Consider the following 22480-nt stretch of genomic DNA (forward strand, 5'->3'; position numbering starts at 1 on the left):
GGCGGGCGGGCGGCGCGAGGGCCGGGCCGCCGGCCTGCGGCCGAGCGAGCGCTGCGAAGGCGCTGGCTGTTGGCATTTCAGTGACTCTTTTCTCCTGCCGAGTAAGAAAGGAAGGAAGGAAGGAGAGAAGGAAGGAAGCCAGGAAGGAGGGGACTGTCTCGATGGAAGGTTCAGGCGGAGGCGTCCTCGCCTTGCGGGTGCACGGGTCGAAGAGCGGCTCCCGGAGGCGCGGGCTGGCCCGCGGCGCGCGGAGACGGGTGGGGGCGTTTTGCATGCGTGTTCGTCTGTGTGTCTGCCTGGGGATCGGGAAGGGACATGTGTGTTTGGGCTGTGCACTGTGGGGAGCTGGGTCTGCGCCTTTATGTCTGTTCCCTGAAGTGGGTGGAACGTTGGCCCGTTCCGGGAATGTTCCATGACGTGGTGCAGCCACAGGAAGGGGGTTAACGAGGGGCTCTCTGCCGCGGCGGCTCAGCCGGCTGCTATCAAAGCAGATGTGCTGCTGCTTCTCCTCCTCCTTGCTCACCTCCCTTCACCCCTCCCCCCGCCTTTCCATTCTGTGCGTCTGGTACTGGAAGGGGTGAGACAGGAAAACACTGCTGTGGGGGTGGGTGGGCGTGCGGGGAGGGGTGATGTGTGTGTGGTGTCTGTCGTATTTGGTGGGGGGAAGACTCCAGATTAGCTCTGCCACCCCAGCTGTTATCACAGATCGGTGCGCTTTATACGCATGTGCCTCCCGCGTTCTGTCCCTCTTACATAACACATCCAGTGCAGCAGAGGACACGAGAAAATGCGACCCCAACCCTCCAAGCCCAAATTGGATGAGAGGATAGAAGGTCAGGAAGTGTCCCTTGGTGGTGTCCTTCGGGGACGTGGCTCCCAGTGGGGTAAAGCAAGAGGGGAAGGAGGGTTTTCTCAAGTGGCTCCTCTTCTCTCTGACTTGAAAGCATCTAACTAAAAAGGACTGCAGGAACTAGTCCTCTCTAATGAGAAAGCTTTTAACATGCTATGCCGAGGAAAGTGGGTACTTTAACCTCGAGAGTTCAGAGAAAAGGGGGTCTTTAATTAAGATACTTGGAGGAGATGGGCGATAATATGTGCGGGGTAGGGGGCAGTAGGGACCGGAGGAATCCCCTCCTAATAGGTTTCACTGGAGGCCTTAGGACACCTGTAATGGCTTAGAATTCGTACAGGAAGCAGTGTGTGCAACTGACATTGCAAAAGCCTTATCCTCGTACAATTACTTAGGCCTAAAATGAACATAAAAAGGCTTGTTTCCGGTACTTTCATTACAATGGAAAATGTGAACTGATTTCTCTCTCTCTCTCTCTCTCTCTCTCTCTCTCTCTCTTTTTGTCATTTTAAAAATAACTTTACCTCCAAATAAATATTGGTACTCTCCCCTACCCTTAAAGGCTAGACCTTGGTAATTCATAAGAGATCTGTGTTTTTCTAGCATACTCAGAGCCCTAGTCAAGGGCTATTGATTTTTCTCTCCAGCACAGTTGTTTCTTTTGTAGTGCATAATCAAGCCCAGAAATTACTTGAAATATTAATAAGATCCGTTTTAATTAAATTTGCAATGATCTGTCCTCCTAGAAAAAGGCCATTTAACTTTATTAGAAACATTTCCTCCGTTGATATAGTAGTATTTGGTGATGTTTGTCCTTTAGCAAAGCAAGTTATTTTAAATATTTGCATATATAATACATACATAGATGTATGTACTTTATATATATATATATATTATATATACTAGAATTTACAAATGTCCAGTGTTTTTTCATCTCATAAGAGTGCCAAAGCAAAATTTTAACTAAGTAGAGTGTGTAATGAGTAGATTGGGTTTAATTTTTAGGATATAGGCCAAATAGTTTATCAAGACAAATGCCTTCCACGTGAGTAAAACGGATATCATTTTTATTATTAAGACAAAATTCCTGTGGAACACTAAGAAGTCATGATGAGAATTGTGCATTTTTGTTTTGAAGTGAAAGGTATTTACCAATATTCACTTAATAATGGTAGTATGCTTCAAGTGTCATAACCTTTTTTGACCACTAGGTTTGAAACATGCAGTATATATCTCGTGTACAGAAAATATATATTATGATGATGAATCTTTTGAAAATTGTCTGGGTTTCTTGCTTTGAACATAGGTCAGGTATAAAACCAATTCACTTTTTGTCATCTGTATTTCTGTTATGATGATTCTATTTTATGTGCTTGGCTTTAGTAGGGGCTGCTTATATTAATATAAGCATATTGATAAATTGATGTGCAATTGATTCAGGAACAATATTGGGAATGGTAGTGTATTAGTGATATTACAAATTTAGAATTTAACTGATTTTTAACTGGTTAGATCCTTGTGGAGGCCTTTGGAAAAATAACATTTCTATATTTCTATTAAACATGGAATGTGAAAATAGATTTTCTATGTGTATATTATCACATAATGAAATCATGCTATTTTACTACATTGAAAGATTAGCCAGCGGAATCTTTTGATTGATCAGGCTCCTTTTATATGAAATATGTTTACAGATGTTCTTGTTACTATGAAAACAAAACAGAGGCAACATGTATGCAGGTGTTCTTTGTGGAATAATGGTACATGTGTCTACTTGAACTTTTGGCACCTTGTCACAATTTAGAAAACCAGGTTGAATCTTTTATGCTGATTCAATTTAAAATGAAGAATCTTTAAGAATTTGCCTAATGTTTTGTATTTGTGTTGGTTTTAGGTTTTTTGAGTTATCAGTTATTATCCGAGGTTAACTGGAAAACTTCAACATAGGAAAAGTAGTTTTAAAGACCTATAGAAAATGTTATTTGGCATGAGTGAAAAGTGTAATCTATTAGGATGTGGAGTAATGTAATACCTGATGTGGTAACTAATATTAGGACAAATTGGCTAAGGTCAACTGGATGGATGGTTGGGAATTAAACAGGCCACTAATCACTGATGTCTGTTAAAAACAAACACTGTTTTCACATTTTGGTTCATAGCATCAGCAGAACTCTCTGTTGGTCTATGCAGTAGTATTGTAGGTGGAGAAATGGTTCACAATTTAAATCTCTATCTGAAAATTTCAATGATGTACTTCTAGTTAATGGATTTATATATGAATTCATTGTGAATCCATATTTTGGCTAAAACTTGTATGTGAATGTTGCAACTTTTTAAGTGATATTATAAAAAGAAGCAGTGGAAGTTTGCTAACTCAATAGACTTCACATTTTAAGGGGCTTCAAATCATCCAGCATTTATGGGGTTGCTGTAACCACATAGGCAGAGCCTTCATTAATCTTGAATACAACTTTTGTGAATGTTTCAGTGAGACTTCTCAATGTCTGAAGCTGAAGGTGAACACAGAGGATTAAAGAAAAATGGGAAAACTATGAAAATAAGATTGCATGTTTGAAAGAAATTGTACAAATGATATAATTTTCTGCTTATTCCTGACACCACAATCAAAAGCATTGCTTTCTACTTGCTGTTTATGGCAATGCTCACAAAAAGGAGGTATAAATCAGTTTGTTTGTTTGTTTGTTTGTTTTTTAGCTATGGGACGGTTCTAAGTAAGTTGGAAAAATATTTTAGCACTTTATTGTTGTGACGCAACTCCCAAGTCTTCATGTACAAGAGAATAACATAGCTAACTTGGTCTGTGCAATCTTTGGCTTCTCTGAGGTAGACAATGGGTGCTAGCATTAAGATAGATATATGACTACCCTTTCTTCAAGACTGCATTTGGAATAGAATCAGAACTGCTTAATAACTTGTATCACTATTGTACTAGGCCATATAGGTGATGATGTTAACATGCTCCCATTACCCATTATTTGAGCTATTAACTATGACGTGGTCTATTCTACAAGTATCCATAACTTTAGATTCCCATCAGCTTACAATTTGGAGTCTAACTATATAGGCATATTTGCAGAAAGTCCTTTGGAGAGAAGAGATGAAAATGATTTTGTATGCCTGAAGATGATTCTGGGCAGAAGGCAGGTAGGGTTTGACCTACCACTCTGAGTCACCAGATGTTTGGATATAAGGTCAGGAAGTACTCGGCCAGCCAGCATTTTTGACTTATAACTCATATATAAACTTAGCCCTTTTTTCAGAGCACTATGACAGGTGTCCGGGTCATTGCTGATCAAAACAATTTATTCGTCCATTCATTGAACAAGTATTTACCGTGGGGCAGGCCTTGTGTTAGACACCAAGGGTATACTGATGATCCAGACTAGAAAAGGAGCTTCTAATCTAATCGAGTTGACTGATATATGCAATGCCACATTCATTATAAGTTTTATGGAAGAAATGTAAAGAAGTGTATAACAAGGGGTATATCACTCTTGTCTGGGGGGTGGACAAGAAACCTCTCTGAGGAGGTGATATTTGAGATGAGACTGAAAGATAAATAAGAGTCAGTAGAAAAAGGTAGATGGGAAGAGGGGGAAGGTATTGTACAAAGAGGAACCATGCAAATGCCCTGAGGTTGGGAGATATACAGTGTTTTGAGGAGTTGATAGCAAGCCGGTGTGGATGGAGGGCAGATAACAAGAGAGGTGATGCAAGGTGAAGCCAGACCATATGGGAGGTTGACCACATGAATGATTATCTAACCCGGCATAAATGGGAATTGTCCTTGGCAAATCAGGATGTCAGATGATTCTACTGTTGGTCATGTTAGAAACTGGTCATTGGAGAGGAAATTTAGGAGGGCAGGGCCTAGAAGTTTGAGGAGGCTGATGTATGTAGCAGGTGTCTCTTCATGGTACTTCTACATCTTTGGTCCCCTGAAAATGTGTTATGATTCTATGTGCTGACTTCAGTTAGAGGGGTTTAGTTATAAGATAGCTGTTGTTATAATTTTTGAAAGAATAAATTTTTAAAAGAATAAGTAATTTAAGTTTTAAGAAGTACTTATTTGGGACTCCAGTTAACTAAATTGGCCAGCATCACTGATTCAATTAATAAATAATTACCAATTGAGAAATCTTTACATGGTCACTGTGTGAAGTAACCGATTAATCTTTGGAGCCCTGCATGAGCTGGATCTATGTTTCTAAATGGCTAGTGAAACATCCAATTCCCCAGACAATTTCTCTACATGATTGCAAATATCAGGACCTTTGGGAAGTTTAGATTTTAACTTTTCTTATGATTAGGGGTCAATGTAACAAAGGAATTTGAAGGAAAAGAACAGAAAAAAATAATGAAAATAACATTCCTTTATGTAATCTTGGACTCATATTCCATTTTGTTGACTGCATTAAATTCCATTTAATTAATTTGCTCCCTGACTTAAAATTTATGTAATGTAGAAAATTCACTTTAAGTGGCTAAAAGAATCAGCTTATACAGGAGTACCAGGTTTGGGCTCTGGAGCGAGACTTGGGGTCAGAATGAGTAACCGAGAGATAAAAAGATGATGATCCCTGACTTTGAGAATTTTACAATCTGGCGAAGACATGTGGCTTATAAATAAACTTCATAAAAACTTACAAGTGAAAGTAGATTATTAATGGAAGCATGTTTTCTTCCAACCAGAATGATAAGAGGGTCTTTGTAGGAAAAGGGATTTTTTTCTAGGGGGCCTTGAAGATTGAGTAGACTTTCAATAAGTTTTACTATGAGGGAAGGGAGGGGCACAGCATAATGTGATCTAGAGTGGTGGGGCACAGTTATAGTACTAGGGGAGAGAAGGGCTATAGTGAACTTGGAAAGGTACATTAGATCCAGGTCACGTGGGGCTCTGAAGCCTGCCTGACAAAGCCAGACTTCACTTAAGGTTTTTGAGCAGAGGAGTGATGCTATAATATGTGTGTTTACAAAGATTATAAATGTATTTGAGATGGGCATATTGGCAAGTAGGCAGTTAAATTGCTGTAATACCCCAAAGAGAAGTAACAAAGGTGGACTTTACTGCATGACAATATGGTTGTTTTTTCCTGTTAATGGACATCTTAAAAAATAATAAATAACAAAAGTGATAAAAATATTTTGATAAACATGGTCAAATATGTATGGCAGATTGTCAATTTGAACTACATTTTAAATATAGTACTGAATTATTATTTTAATCTACTATAAAACTTTTTACTCCAGACAACATTCATCAATATTAATAATTTTTAACACCAATTTATAAAATTATTATACTTAAAATGATAAGGTATTTATATTTTTAGGTGTAAATATTTTAAGGAATGCAAAAATGATTCATTTCATAGTTCATTAGCATACTGCTTTTCAATTGATACCCAATTGTACCTAAATCATGACAATACTGGACATACTGGATAGATAGAATAGTAGAGTGTATCAAACGGCAATGTTCGTTTTTTTTTTGTTTTTGTTTTTTTTTTTAACCAAGATTTATTTGGTGGTTTCATTTTCTCTGAAAAAGAAAGCAGATCATTGAAGCTCTTATTATTTGCATTGGGCAGATTCACTTGATTTCAGAAAAGCCCAACAAAAAAGTGGGACTTTTGAAACTAGGCAGTAAGTAAATGTTAGACACACCCTCATTTGTATTTGTTTAGGGATCTACAGGCATGCGTATGTGCATAGGTATGCATGAGCGTGCACACACATACATATATACACACATATACTAATCATAGACAATCATGTGTTCAGTAAGAAGGAAAATGTTGATACTTAAAATACAGCAGGAATCCTCATCTTGATAGTTGCAGAAGTATTTCTTTTTAAATGGAGATTAGGTCTGATTTCATATAAAGAAGATTATAGGAAAGGTAATTTAAATTGCAAGTAGCTTTGTTCACTAAAATGCTAGATTCATTTGAAACAGTGTTTTATTTCTTTTGGAAGCCAGACAACTCGTTTAATAGTGTACATATGAAACACTAATTTGGCTTGTTAATTGGATGCAATTAAACTGAGGTTATTTTATACTGCTTAATTGTCTGAAAATTACATGCATTGCCATGCATGTGTAATGCGAGGCAAAAACTGGAGGTAGAGTGTGAGTCGGGTGGAGGGACATAAGGTCTAGTGTGTCTTTGCATTGAACTTTCGGTAAAAACTTGGAAACAAGTCTAAACGCTCTGGACTTCATTTGGAAATGGAAAGGATTGAAACAGATGGCCTCTAAAGCCTCTTCCAACTCATATTCTATCAGTTTATAAATTCTACTTTGTAGTTCTAGAGAATGCAGTGTCATTATATTTTGTAATTATGGTATTACAAGGATGAACTAAACACTTAAAAAAAAAATCAGCACAGTGCCAATTTAGCAAATCCGTTAGAAGGAAGGGAATTTAGGCTTAAAGAGCACTTACTCTGTGCCAGGCTTCATACCAGGCAACCTCCAATAACAACCCCTAGAAGAGCTGGTGTTATCTTCATGTTTTACTTTGAGAAGCTGAGACTCAGGAAAGTTAAAAGGTTCTGCAGGGATTCCACGGTAGGCAATGGTGAAGCAGGATTTGAACTTGGGGCTCTTTGGCTCCAAAAACATTTGGTCTTTCCACCGTTCTGTGAAGCATAGGCAAGTGTTAAACATCAGAATCATTTCAAAAATTAAATTAAATTGCTGACTGTTTTCATCACTTTGCACAATGTTTCTCCTCGTGGTTTATGCACATCTGCTAGTGGGCTACACGGGTAGTCTAGGGGCTAAGAGGTTAGATGTGAAGTCAGACAGCAGGGTGAATTCCAGCTCCACCACCACTAGCTGGGGGAATTTAGGAATCTCCAGAGGTTATAAAAATGAGAATGATAATATCTGTTTAAAGGTCATTGTGAATTTTTTACGACAATGTGTGTACCTGTCTCAATGACCACGTAGTAAGTATGTGATACCTGGTAGCTATGATTATCATTAAGAAAGGTTTAGACCAAAAGAAAAACACAAGAGAACTCAAATTGCTGTATACATTTTTCAAATGTCTATTAAACTCTTGATTGAAATAGTTTAAGAAACAACATCAGAATGCACATTTTCAATGTGAAAATACCAGTTAACGATCGGGATATTTCTCAGTGAAATGAACTAAATTCTCTGGTTCTCTGTGGATCATCCTTCTGGATTTTTTGGTCTAAAAATAGTCTTTGGGGCCTAAATTACCCAATTTGAACTTCTATGTAAATCTCAAGAGAGGAGAACCAGTGTTTACTCGTGGGGCCTTGCTTAGGAGATGCGATTGGAGTGTTGATGGGACTGTTGACTCTTAAACAAACATTTATTAACTCAGCAAAGGTTTGTTAAGCACCTGCTCTGGAAAAGGTGCTATTCTAGAAACTAGAGATTTATTAGTGACCAAAACAGTGAACACAAACAAACAAAAAACCTTGCCCTCCTGGCGTTTACATTCTCTTGGATGAATTTAGAAATTTTTAGGACAAATTCAGTCCTTATACTACTTTCCAGTGTTTTTGGAAATCTACTTTTATATTGGGTCTCTCAAGCCAAATAATAGTTAAAGAAGCATTGCAAGAATTACTAAGTCACTAATGAAAATATCCCATTTATTATATCTATATTTTTCATAGTAAGGTAGTTTTTGAAGAGGTACTGTTTTTACATAACTAAGTGTTATAGCACTGTTTTTAAAAAATTTCTCTTTATGCTTCAGTATTACAGCTTTCATAACCTGTAGAATCAGGTTCAAGCTGTTTTTTCATGGGGGAAGAAAATGGTTTATAAGTGACATACAATAACATACATACAATAAATGCATATTGTAATATGCATTTATAAGCTTGTTAAATTAAAGAGGTTACCATAACTTATATTTGCAATGTATGTTTTGAATCTTACTTAAATGAATTTAAAATTTTTTTTACTGATAATTTTTGTTATAAAATTTCTAGTAGATTGGAATGGCTTGTACCTTCACAGAAATGTGGCCAACACAGTGTATGGTATACAACTGGCATGCAGTAGATAGTTGGTGAATGTTTAAAATCATAATTCGCAAGCAGCTTACAGTCCAAAGGCAAGAAAAATTTGACCCACTCTAAGATGAGAGGTCATCAGAGCCAAATGAGGGGTGAAGTCCTGGCTAGACTTCACTTCTATAGCCACAGTCCATCAATCTGCTCATCCTTAAGTGCTTTTTCAGCTTTTTAAGAAGTCCTCCAGGGAAAAAAACTGCTTTACCTATCCACCTGGCAGTCACAAACACTTCTTATACTCATAGTCAAAGTCTCTCTGGGCTCTGTACTTCCCATTTCATTTTTACAGCATGTGAAGAGATGGAGCCATCTCGAGGTAATCTTTTCCTGTAGTTGGATAGGGAAGGTTATGGTTGAACTGGGATTCTTCCGTGCAGGACAGTCTTCTTGGGCCATGTTCTGTTTAGGGTGCTGTGAGAAGGGAAGCTGTGTGATTCATGCTGTGTGAAGGTGGCCACTGTGTAGTTTGAGGAGGAGTATGTTTCCTGGTGGGCCTGTCTGGATAAATTCAGCAGAGAGAGAGTGTATTCCTTTTCTCCATTTCAGATCCTTGCCTTACTGAAACAAAGAAAAAGGAAGGAGAGAAGGCTGGGGGTGAATCTTTTCCTTTCATTTGAAGCTAGTGATGAAATCTGTCTTTGCAACTCAGCAGTGCCCTGTGGGACAATGCTGATGGCTGGCCCAACACTTCACAGATAGGTCATAGGAAGTTCAGCTTCTAATTATCCATGGAACAATTATCAAACTTTATTTTTCTTTTTTGTCCTGATGCTTACATTTTGAATAATCTCTGTTTCTCTGAGCAAAGGAAACATCCAAAGTTATAAACATCCAGTTTATTTTCTTGTCATTCAATTTGTTTGCCATGCATCAAAGTTTATGTTGGGAGAAATAGAGACTTTTGGGAGAAAAAGAGGATTTCAAATATCTTTTCTGTCCTTGTCGTGAGGATGTGCTCATTAGGGCTCAAACCAGGGCTGCAGGGAACACCAGAATCGGAGGCAGTAAACCCTAGCCCCAGTAGTTTATTGCTTGCTTCATTATTGATTTTCAAAATGACTCAGGCAAAGTGCCTGTACCTTTGTTATATTTCATTGTTTCTTCATCTGCGAAAAAGAAGCATTGTTTATAGCACTGCCCTACCTCCTGGGAACAGAGCAGAATAACACAGGAGAATTGGAGTGGCTATTTTTAGAATATGAAGCAACGCTAAGTTTTGAGAATAATTCAATTGTTGAAAAAAAGTCTGATACACAGCATTACATTTGTGACAAGAGTTAGTAGAGTGTTCTTGAGATAATTGACTGCTATTGATGCAGTTTATTATGGCATATGTAATTGTTTTCAGAAAGATAATGGTCAGCAGCTCCACAGCTTGTTATAATATCCCCCGGTGCATTTAAATTTTGTGTAGGTCACTAATGTCCATGTGCAACAAAATTTTGAGATCATCATACCCATTCAAGTAAAAGAAAAAGAATCCAAAAACATTTGTTTTTGAGTTTTCCATGTTTCCTTGTTCAAAGGACCTCAGTAACTTGTGATGAACTTGGTGTCCAAATATAATCAAATGTAGCTTTTAAAATGGGCCAAGTGGCTGAGCATATTCAAAATGACCTTTTAAAATAAATCACCTGACAGTATAGAGTATAGCAAATAACTGGAAACCAAGTGTGGAGATTAGATTTTCTAATGGGCAAGCTCTAAATTTGTTCAGTCATTAGTTGATTTTTGGCCATGGTCAGTAGAGATTTGCTTATGTTAAAGCTAATGATGTCTGAAAATAGTTATGATAGATATTACTAACTGATTTGGAAAAATTTACCATTTTAGCTAATAATCCCAGGAATTTATATTGTGAGGAAAATGCCTTTCTTTTGGTGTCTTCTTATGGCTTATGTAGGATGGAAGCAATGAGAAGTAAACAGAAGGCATTTTGAACTTTATACCAAAGTTGCCTTGGTCTTGAAGCCTGCCATGATTATATTAACGTTTCCTATAGTTGTAAAAGCAAACAAATGCTTTTTTGATCTCCTTTAAGCCAATTGGTTTTGGTTTAAATTTCATAAGAAATTTTTTACAGTACACAATTATGCAAATCAAACTACTGTTCTTATGTCTGACATATAAGTATTTCTAAAAAACGAGGCAGAGAGAAGAGAAGGAAAGGGTATAGAAATGGAATCCTGAGGGTCTTTGGGAATATGCAGATAGCTTGCTTCCTTAGTCAATGTCACCTTTTCAGTGCAGTTTTTCCAGATGGGGCAGATCTTGGTTTAAAGCAGGCTGCATCTTCAGTATCAGCATTTGATGAGAAGTTTTACTTCTTCCTGTCACTCTGATACAATTTGTAGTACTGCAGAGATGACTTATTTAGGGCATCTCTTAACGGATCTAGTAGAAATTATGCTGATTAATTTGCTTAGGTGTAGGGTCTGATGCAATGATTTATGAAATGGTTACAGGATACTTTCAATGTGATGTCTTTCATAGAATTTCGAGATTAGATAAAACCATTGGAGGTATCATTTAATCCCCAACTGAGCAAGGAGAAATCACTCAGGACAAACCACCATGGTCTGCCTGCATCCAGTCTCTACTAAAATATCTCTTCCTTTCTTAAGGAGGCCTATTCCATTCTTGGAGGCTTCAGTTTATCAGCAGTCGGGCTCTCTGTAGCTATCCAGAACAAGTTTGAGCATTGGCTTGCACGACAATCCTACAATTATTTAAAGATAGCGATCGTGTTCACCTAGGATATTCTTTTCTCCAGGCTAAATAGTCCTAGTTCCTTCAACTAGACCTCTTATTATGTAGTTTTCATTTTTATTTTATTAATTTCTTTAGGGATCAGGCTGGTCATGTCTGGAATATACTCCAGGCTATGCTTGTTATGAGTCCTCAAAAACAAATTGCTTATCTCCAGTTACTCTTTAGAATATAGCCTCTTGCCAACTGGTTTAGAAATGTTTTATGGAAAAGGCCTAGACATGCTTTCTGAGACTTTTACAGCTGGAACAGAGTGGAAATGTATAATAATGTAATACAAATCTATTTTAACAAATAGAATTATTGAGGTTCTGACATGTGTAGGATATATGGCAATATAAAATAAAATAAAGATAGAAAACTTTTATAATCTATGTTGAGGCAGAGAACTATGCCAAGGGAGCTATAGTTAAAAGAAGCAGTTTAAATACTACAAGAGAAGCATATATGCAGTATTAAGGCACAAAATCACCCCTGGCTGAGGAGATCACAAGAGGTTTTGTGGGAGAAGGGGATGCTTTATATAGGACTTGATTTTGATAGATACCAACGTGGGAAAGTGTCAAGAGTGTTTTCAGAGCATCTGATTTGAGGGCAGCATAAAATGCATATCAAATGAATGTAAAAAAGGTCCTAGTGGTTGTAATATATTATCTAAGGACTTGTATTCCAGTTTAAAGAGTTTGTACGTCAAATACTAGGTAATGGTAGGAACATGTACTGTAACACATCGAGAGTTTAGTCCCTGATTTTGCAGTTTCATAACTTTACAAACATAGATAAATGAAATGAAATGAAATGGATAAGATTTCTGTGCAGAAAATTCTATTTCACTCACAAAGAGTATGAAAATTCTATTTCACTCACAAAGAGTATGTCTTATATTTTGCATATAAGACAGATTGGCTTCGAAATAGGGATTATTATTACTTTCTCTGTCCCAGAAGCCCAGCTATATATTTCAACGACACTGATTAATTACATAGGTAAAGTCAATATATTGCTGATGGACATACTGTTGTATTCACACTTGTGCCAGTTATTCATACCCTTTCTTCTTAGTACTCTTTGGCCATATAAATGACATGCACTGCAGACACCAAGGTTAGCTTCAACAGTTGCCATTTTAGTATAAAATAACTTTTTCTTCAATTTATAGTTTCTGTTAATTAAAAGTGGACTATAGAGTGTTGGGGAATACTTCTGTGGTTAAAAGAAGAGTTCCAAAATCAAAGTACCCATCCAGGAAATGATGTTTTATTTTGGTAACTAATTTTAGATTAAGCTCTAGTTACACTTTTAGTTTCTAGAGAAGTACACCAGACTCTGTGAGGAACAAAGAGAGAATTAAAAAATACTTTATTGTAATAAAATAATGTACAGTTCATTAATTTTTAATTACACTTTAATGCATGTGGGCACAGTGATTCAATAATACACAGATGATTATAGGTCATCTGAGCATTTACTGTGAGACTTTATTGAGGACCTATTCTGAAATAGTAAATATAGATGGAGGCTGAAAAAGGAGGTGTGTTCTTAAACACTTGAGCACTGCATGCACTTGTTTCAGTTGAAGAACACACTACTTTTACCTAGAGCCTGAAAGGTACAAGTCGTGATGATTGATGCCTCATCTTATTGTCCAGAGGAGGGAATGAATAGTGTTTGAACCACCTGTAGGTCTGGGGATTGTCTCAGTAACAGGTGCTGTACTTCATATAGTTAATCAGCCTTGAAGGGATCAAGACACTAGTAATTTGTGCTGAGTGTCATTTACTAAAGAGAAAGGTTGTCATTTTGGGCACAGTTTGTAAGAAAAATAAAATCATGGGGCTTGGAAATACTGAAGTAGAAAAGGGTCTTATTTGAACCAAAGATTCAGAAGCATGTAGGTAGGTAGGTTTTCCATGAAAGGTTTATTCATTCATGTGTGTGTTTGTGAGTGCGTGTAATACACTTCTCTCTTCATTCCTGTATATTCCTGTTCACTCAGTGAGCTACTATCTTCATTTGACTATATGGTATTTAATTTTGAGCTGGGCTCTAATTTGGGAAAGTACTGGCTCTAGAGGGACAATGCAGTCCTACAATATGCAATGGAAATAGGCTGTGGACCTGAGAAAGAAGAATGTCATGATGCTTTTATCGTCGCATTTCTTGGGAGCCAGTTTTCCGGAAAAACAAAGAATGATTGGTTAATGCTCATTTGAGAATACTACTTTTATATCGGAGGTTATGAGAGAATATAGACTTAGTATACCCTTCTGAATATTTTTAGAGATTTCTGCTTGTGAGACAAGTCAGCCTTTCTCAGTAAAGTTATATCAAAGACTATCTAGGATCTAAGAAAATGTGGAGGTTCTTGTGGTGGAGAGCTGGGATCTCTGAAACATGGAGACCCAAGTAATTACTGCAGCAATTCACCGTTACTCTCAGATTGTAACTACATATCTAAATGGAACCAATTCTGAATTAAATAATGAGTTTTAAAAGAATTAACTTGGGAGACGTCAAGTCTCATCCTTTTCATTGAATGAAATGAATATATTTTACTAGGCTGGAATTGTGCACCTCATTACATACTTTAATGAAAAAAATTGGAGCATTTAAAAAAATTTTTTTTTCTGGCAGTTTCCAGAAAGTGTAAAGTATTTACCCTGCCAATTATCCTTTTATCCTCACAGATTATTTGTTCTCTTTCATGATATAAAATAGATGCATTTGAAAATAGCACCAGGAACTTGAAGACCTTGTAGTTTATTATTATGGTTTATATTTTCAATTATGTATTTATTCACAGTTGATTTACTTTACTGCTATTATACTGGTCTTTATATTTCAGTCTATATTAAATTTTTGATAATACTGGTTTCATTAGTCTGAAATTAGTATTATAAAATAGGATAATTTTCCAAGTGCCATCACCACAATTAAGTACAAACCAGAAAGCATGAACTTTGAATAAAATCTTCAGTGAGTTTAGACAGTATTTGGGCAGTCACTTGCAGTTTGTGGAGTGTTAATGGTATACCATTGGCAGATGATTTTTAAAGGAATAAGTAGAAGTATGTTCTAATCAAAACCACAAGAATCACTGTAGTGATTTAATGGGTAAAATGATGATATGAGGGGAAAAAAGCCACTGAAAAAACTTGGTGTGAGATCACATCGGTATCACTTTTATAATCAAGAATCCTTTGATACAATTTGTGAAGCTCACGGTTGTTAAATATTGCTGTATTCAAGCTAAGTAGATAAAGCCTTTGGATGTGATTATTTTGTAGTCCTCTCCCAGCATTCCCAGGCAGAGGCACTGGCTATCAAGCTAGCACAGAGCATCCTATGAAGTATAGAGGGTGTGGTTTTAGTTCAGAGTTTGGAGTATGGGAAGGGGAAGGATTTGGGATTCCTCGCCAACAAGACTGAAAGGAGCCCATCTGAGATCCATTAGTCTGTGATAGTCCTGTGTTCTCTGAGTCTAGTTCTTGATAAAATGGGCAAAGGAATATATGTGAAGCGAAATGGTCAACAATAATAAACTATGCAGGTTTAAATTGTTACATGATAAAATAATTGTGTTATTCAGATGTTTAGAAAATAAGACAACAGAAAAAGCACCCAGGGACTTTGGATCAATTTACATGGAAGCCAACAATACCTTTAACATTGCCCTGAAGTAGTGAATGGCTGGATAGGGCAACTAACTATATTAAATTGTAAAGTCTTTTTTTAGCATTTAAAATATTTTTTTTCAGTATATATAACTTCTTTGATAAGCAGGGGTAGACCCAGATGATGAACTTCATGAAAGCATCAAGATAATTTTTTTGGTCAATTCTCAAGATTCCTTTACTTGTGAATCTGTAGGTTACAATGCAGTGCATATTTGAAATATGATACTTATAACACCCTAACCATATATCTTTAAGATAAACTTTACTTTTTTTACAAGTTTTAGGTTCACAGCAAAATTGAATAGAATTAGATTTCTCATATGCTTCCTAACACTCCCCTGCCCCAGCCTCCTGCACTATTAAAATCTTGCACCAAAATGGTACAACCTATATTGACACATCATTACCACCCGAAGTCTATATATAGCTTACCTGTGGTAGAACACGAAATGTTTTAATTCTATGTTCTGATGTGAAACATTGCTTAGTTCAGATGTTAGAGTTGTTGGCACAATATAATTTGTAACATTGATTCACCATGAGAAAAACAATCTATAATTTGTTTTGTAATTGACAGTCTCATTGACACATTAAACTTTCGTTTTTTAATTTAAAAATGGTTATACAATACCTTGTGGTCTTATTTTTAATCCTTATGAACCATAAACCACCGCTTCTCTAGAATGACACATGGTTATAATCTACTTTATGGTTTGAAAGTAAATGGAAATCTGGGAATTTAGAATAAAGGAAACTTTAAAAATCACAATTATTTTTATACGAATGGGTAATTGCCATTTTAAAACATTCTGGCCAAAAGTTTTGTGTGCCATTAAAATGGATAAGTACAAGATTGAAAGATTCTTAAGAGACTCTGATTTTTTATATTAGACATTTGAGATATGATAAATTAAGGACCTAGTAAGTAAAAGGGCTTTATGTGTTGTGTAATGGGTCTTTTAATAATGAAAACATACAGAACATGCTTTAGAGACGTCAAAGGGGTATATTCTTGCCTTTTTTGACCTCACTGGAGCTATGCAGTACAGAAACGTTCTTTTCCTCTCTTTATCTGGCAGCTAAGAGGGATCCACAATAGGAGCTAAAAATCGAAGAGACTTAATTTCAACAACATTGAAAATATTTTCACTTTTGATTATTTAAAAATAATCCTGGTGGGAAAGAATCATCTTTGGGGAAATTACGTTAAAAATTAAGCTAAGAAACTTGCGCAAGGAAAGTGCTTCCTCTAAGCACCTGGAAACACACGCCTTTCCCTTCACCCTGGGAAATAAATGGGGGACGGGGAGGCCAGCCTGCAGTAGTTGCTGGTCTTGGTTTATTCTGGGAGGAAAAGCGACTGCCCCCGCGGCCGACGCTGCTCCAGGCGGCTCGGCCGCGTCCCCGCGCGGGGTTCTGCGGCCGCCAGGCGCCGGGCGTCCGTCCAGGACCCGGGAGCCCCGGCCACCGAGCCCTCGTCCCCGCCGCGCTCGGCCCGCCCTGGAAGGGGCTGAACTTTGGCCCCCGGTCCGCTGACACCCGAGGGAGTGTGAATGCAATGACGTCTCCGCTCGTTTCAGCTGCACAACAGGAAATGCTCTCGGCCTCCCCCCTTCCTGCCCAGAGAAAGTGGGGCTCGCTTTCCCCGGAGGCCGCGGCAGCGCCCGCCCAGACCTCGTTTCGGGGCCAGGGCGCCGGCCGGCCCTTGGGGCTACCCACTCCGGGTCGGCGGGGGCAGGGACACCGAGGAGGATGCACTTATTTTGCAGTGGCTCACTTGGCCGAGCTTGCCAGGGAACGCCACTGTGCTGAACGGACCGGGATGCCACTGGCCTTGGGGAGACCACAGCACTTGCATAATAGAACACCCGGTCAGGTGGGCCAAAAGCATTGGCAGGCTCCCGAAATCGGGGCGAATAGTGCTGAATAATGCCGACTCCGGAGGGCCTGAGTAGACTTTTACATCGCCTTGCTAGAATGTAGTCTTTCTTTTTTCACAAAGCCCTGACAAGAAACCTCTTGTCTAACCCTCCTTCTAACTGTCACATTTTACTTTGTTGTGGAAACAACAAAGTGCATATTTAGTGTAAAGCACAAGCATCATGCCTTTATCCGCTTGGAGACAGAATCAGTACTAGAAAATTATCTTAGTATTTATGCACTTAATCTTTATTTAGGTAGTGAATCTAGTTTAAAAAAAATATTAATGGTCTTGTCAATTTGAGAACATTACTGTGGCCTTGGATGTGTTATCCTCAAATTATAGATGGAATTTTACTGGGTTTTTTTTTTTTAACTTTTTTTTTCGCTTTAGATAGGTTTAAGAAATTGAAGCCAAGCAGTAAATCCAGCCTTTTAAGTAAAAAGTGTTCTAATTTGCATTAATGACCTTTCAAGTTACATTTTAGAACTGATGTTTAGTACCAAGAATCTATAATTTAGTAACATGGATCTCATGTGTTTTGTATACTCGAGAGCATGATAAAGAAGGGTCCTATCAGCTGGGCAGTCATCATTGTGATAACGTCTCTGGTTGACTCATGAATAGGCTTTGTAATGGTAGATTGCTCTTTTGGCCACACAAGCCAAAATGCCAAAGTTCACTGGGAGGTCTGCTATGGTTTCTTATGTCAAAGGCTTGTCAGAGAAGGGATTTCACAGATGAAAATATTATTTAGTACTTCGCAGTAATCCTAGAAATTATTCTAAATTGGGACATACACTGTTTACGTGTTTAAGTTAAGCTGTCATGAAACTAATCACTGACTTATGCTTTTGTAATTATTGCCTAAATATTTTCCTTTAAAATAAGTCCCCGCGGGATCATTAGATGGGTGTATAATACAATGTAATTTCCCTTGGGACACTTTCAGCTGGTTTATGCAATAAGGAAATTGAAGATTATTTGAATACACTTGGAAGAAGAGCTATAGATTTAAAAATTACATCTTTTTTAAATCACTTTTCCCTTTGACAGAAGAGATCCTCTCTTTTTACTATCCAAGCCTCACTCAAGTTGTTATGGTAGTACTCTTATTTGGTTATGAAATGCACAAAAACATTTGTACAGATATTCTCAATGGCCCACTAAAGGAAATAAAATTAGAAGTTAAGAACAGAGGGGAAGTTGTAGCTCCTTGGTACTATGCCAAAGAGAGTAGACTCCATTATAGCACGCTCTGAACAGTTAAACGGAGTCAAGGGGCAAATGAGATGGTGTGAGAGTGAAAATGTTTTGTAAAACTGGAAGGCACCAGGCTAATGCAAGATTAGTTTTTTAAAAATATGATTCTCTTTTCCCCTTTTCTCTCTCTGTGGTAAAATTATTTAGAAGTTGTATCTGACACAACAAGGAAAACTGTCAAAGTGGATGCTAGTTTCATACTTTGTGGCCACATTATATTTGGGTCCCCCGCAGCATGTTTATTTTCTCTGTAATAAGATTTAACTGCTTTTAAGCCCAGCTTGGCCATTTATAGCACTGGTATTATGAAAATATTTATTTAGCAGTATTAAGATAAGGATCAATTACTCCAGATCTGTATTAACAGTAATCCTTAGTTTTTACGCAGCATCTCGTTGGAGTTGCTAAGTAGGATCCTTAGACATATTAATTAAATCTCATAAGAACCAGGAGATTAGCATGCTGTTTTATGAAAACCACCTTGTGAGTTCTTATGGACTGTACATTGAATCTGAATTTTTATAATGTTAATCCAGACCCAATACCTCATTTGCAACTGTGGCCCAAACATATGTAATTTGATTCACACATGAATTACGAATCTATCTACTTTGGGGTGGGAGGGAGAGTATATTCTGTTTTTATGCTGCAGAAGAATTTTGTGCCAAGTGACCAAAACTACAGTTCTGATTAGCGTAGGTAGAAAAATATTTTTTATTTCTCAGCTAAGAAGTTTGTGCCTCTTGGAGGAAAAGCCTAGAATAAATACAATCCTCTGTTATACCTTGGAATTGTCATTTAAAATATCTTAAAAAACATTTTTAAAAGAATTTGTTGTCTACCCTCTGCCTTTACCAATGAACTGCACAAGCCAGGGCAGATTTTGTCTCGTCTTCACTGAATCCCCAATGCCTAGAACAGTGCTCCACCCAGAGCAGAGAGATGCCCAGTGTACAGGTGCAAATGAAGAAATTAAGGTGCTGCTGCTGTCTCTCATGTTTCAGATGTTATTTCATGTGCCTGGGCCATAATTTCAGAATCCTCTTTTTGTTTAGTGATTTGAATTCAGCCGATATGAAACATTATTTAATTTTTCAATGAAATGTAAATATATAGTAGATCGCAATAGACTTTTATTAAGTTGAAAAATATTGAAAGAAGCATAATATTTAGAAGTATTGGCATCCTGGGTGCTTTATTTACTGTGATTATTATTTGTAACCCTCCTTTTTCATCTAAGGAGAGTATTTTTTTAAAAAGCATGTTGACCTATTGATTTACAAAAGAAGACATTTAGTGAATGAAGCTAAAGAGCAGTGCACTTCAATTTGAATCACTTTTTTACTAGCACTTAACCCTAAGGCTCTACATAGCAGTTTGAGATCCAGAGTCTTTGAGCTCTTCAATGTAGTTTATGTTTGACCGCTGATTACCTAACAAGATCTTTGATGCTGCGTTTGAGCCTTTTTGGAAATTGGGATTGTGGGTTAAAAGGCCATTTCTGTACTTCCAGTGCAGGACGGTGCCCCACATACAATCTAGGGGCTCAACAGGGCTAGCTTCTTGGGTGGGCGTATGACCTGTGCAGTCCCACAAAACCCCAATCTCAGAAGGGCCCCGAGCTTGGTTTATTGCTCTGATGTCTTAAATGTCGTAATTTTTGCACTAGGGGTTCTGCATTTTTGTTTTGCACTGGGCTCTGCAAATTGTGTAGCTGATCTTGGTGCTCAGTAGATATTTGTGACAAAATGAGCAACCTGACTATAGAATTTGGAAATATAGATTTTACTTATGAAAACATTGGTTTGATTGTGGGTCTTAGTTTCCCTGTCTCCCTGAAGTTTGACAAAATGAAAAATGGACTGTTTGGGTTCCACCCAAGAATGTGTCTTGACTAGAATATTTGGAACTGAATGTAAATGGTCTTAGAAGAAGACTTCTCAAAGTGCTCAATATAACCTCTTAAAGTTGGGTCGCTAAGTGAAAGTGCTGATACATGTGAGAGATGGAAGTTAACATGATGAGAGATGTAGTTAGTAGCATCACCTCTCTATCTTATTTTTTTCTTTATATCCTGAGTTATATTTTGGCTTGTGTTTATTTAACTGTTTTAAACATTTAACCCTTTACCTGTTTAGAAAAAAAGGGCAGCTCGCTTAGGAATGCTACGTTTTCTAGGATTTGACATTTTCAACGATCGGACTACTAAAAACAGAACACTATAAATAGAATGATGTCATTTATTTCCAAAGACTGACTATATACTAGAGCGATGTGAAAATAATAATAAAAGCGAGATATTTCATGGCAAACTTTGGAGGTAAGGTTAGGACTGTAATCCATGAGTTATCTCAGGGCGGATGGGAATAGGGCTTACTATTAAAGATTTCTCCCTATGATCTGTGATGTAACTATTCAGTAATTATTGATTTATTGATAATACATAGTGTGTTAGATATTGGTCAGGATTTAGGTTAAAACATGTTTCTTTGCTTTTTGGAGAATACAGTGAGTATGTGAAATAACAGAAGAGGGTATATAGTAGTGGAAGGAACTTGTTGTGGTCATCTGATCCTTTCTTTGTCTCTAGGGGCAAATCAGTTGTTTTAAAATCTATATTTAAGGTTTGAAAGGGATGTAAATTTTATAATTCTTGTCGAGAGCCAGTTCTGTTGCTTATTTTACAGCTGGGAAATCAGTATAGGCAGTATAGGGCATGACCTCCCGGTCATGGGTTTCAGAGCTGGGCTTCCTGAGTTTGAATGTTGTCTCAGCCACTTTCTAGTCGTGTGACTTTGGAAAAGTTACATCATTTCTCTTAGCCTCGGTTTTCCTCATCTGTACAATGGAGATAATTTCTAAAACGACTTCAAAGATTGTTGTGAGGATTTAACAAATTAATATAAAGCACTTGTTCTCAACACATGCTAGGTAAGAAGACCATTTTAAAAAGTCTTATTTATTCGTGATACTTATATATTATCAAATAATAATTTAATGCTTATATGACTACCCTCAAAGACATCATGGTCTAGTGAGGGAACTGGTTTGGCATCCAACAATTAGGATATTATAGAATAAGTGCAAAACAGAAGGAAATAGAGAGTGATAAGACTTAGATGGCTCCCTAAGCCATCCTTTGGGGAGGAGTGAAATGGGACTTCCCTCAACGGCCCTTCCAATGGTCAGCAGGTATCTAGAACACTTGGAGAGGGTTTGAGAAGACATGGGGGAGTTTGGGGGAATTCTAAACAATTTAGTACAGATGAAACTTAAAAGACAACTGAGAGATCGTGCATAATAGGGGAGAGATGCATGCTGAGGCCAGACCACCAAGATGTGGACCAGAGAGGTAGCTGGGCAACCGGGAAAGTCATATCTTACTTTGCCAAGGGAGTCAAGCATTTCTCCAAAGAGGGAGTGAGCATCAGCACCAAGGGCTCTGAAGGGTTAAAGTAAGATAAGCACTGAAAAGTGATTTAATAATTATGAGGTGGCTGGCATTTATATTCTTCTGTCATTTGGTATTTATGAATGACTCTATAAGATCAGACTATTGATGTGTAGGGGAGACATTTAAATTTGATACAGAAGTTTCTAAGAGAGGATTAAGTCCTCCAATTTCCAAAAGAAGTTTTATAATCCTTTCCCTCTAGTGCTTTCATACTTGGATAAATCACTGGCTTGAAATTAGTTTATGATCCTACTGGATTGTCATCTTCAGTAGGGAGAGGGCAATAGAACCTTATTTATCCTTGCAGGTTTAGAATCTGATCAAGATTTTAGTTCATAGTGAACTAAAAAATATATATTGGGTGCCAGGCATTTTTCTAGGCACTTTACATGCATAAATTAATTTAATACTCATATTTTATTATTTCATATCCTTAAATCTTTATCCTCTTAACGAAT

General features: G+C 37.4%; 1 protein-coding gene across 4 annotated transcripts in view; it reads left to right on the plus strand.

Moving 5' to 3' along the window:
• The window catches only part of HIVEP2 (human immunodeficiency virus type I enhancer binding protein 2), a 185693-nt gene that overhangs the window by 1341 nt on the left and 161872 nt on the right, over positions 1-22480 (plus strand). Inside the window, exon 1 of one of the 4 annotated variants that reach the window (XM_011356135.2) lies at positions 43-257. The exons of the other annotated variants lie outside the window; for them this stretch is intronic. The gene's annotated coding sequence lies outside the window, so the exon portion shown is untranslated. Of the gene's footprint in view, positions 1-42; positions 258-22480 lie in introns of those variants that run through there. 4 annotated transcript variants of the gene reach the window in all.

Source organism: Pteropus vampyrus, unplaced genomic scaffold, assembly GCF_000151845.1.
Source record: "Pteropus vampyrus isolate Shadow unplaced genomic scaffold, Pvam_2.0 Scaffold24, whole genome shotgun sequence".
In the NCBI taxonomy this organism is placed as follows: Eukaryota; Metazoa; Chordata; class Mammalia; order Chiroptera; family Pteropodidae; genus Pteropus; species Pteropus vampyrus.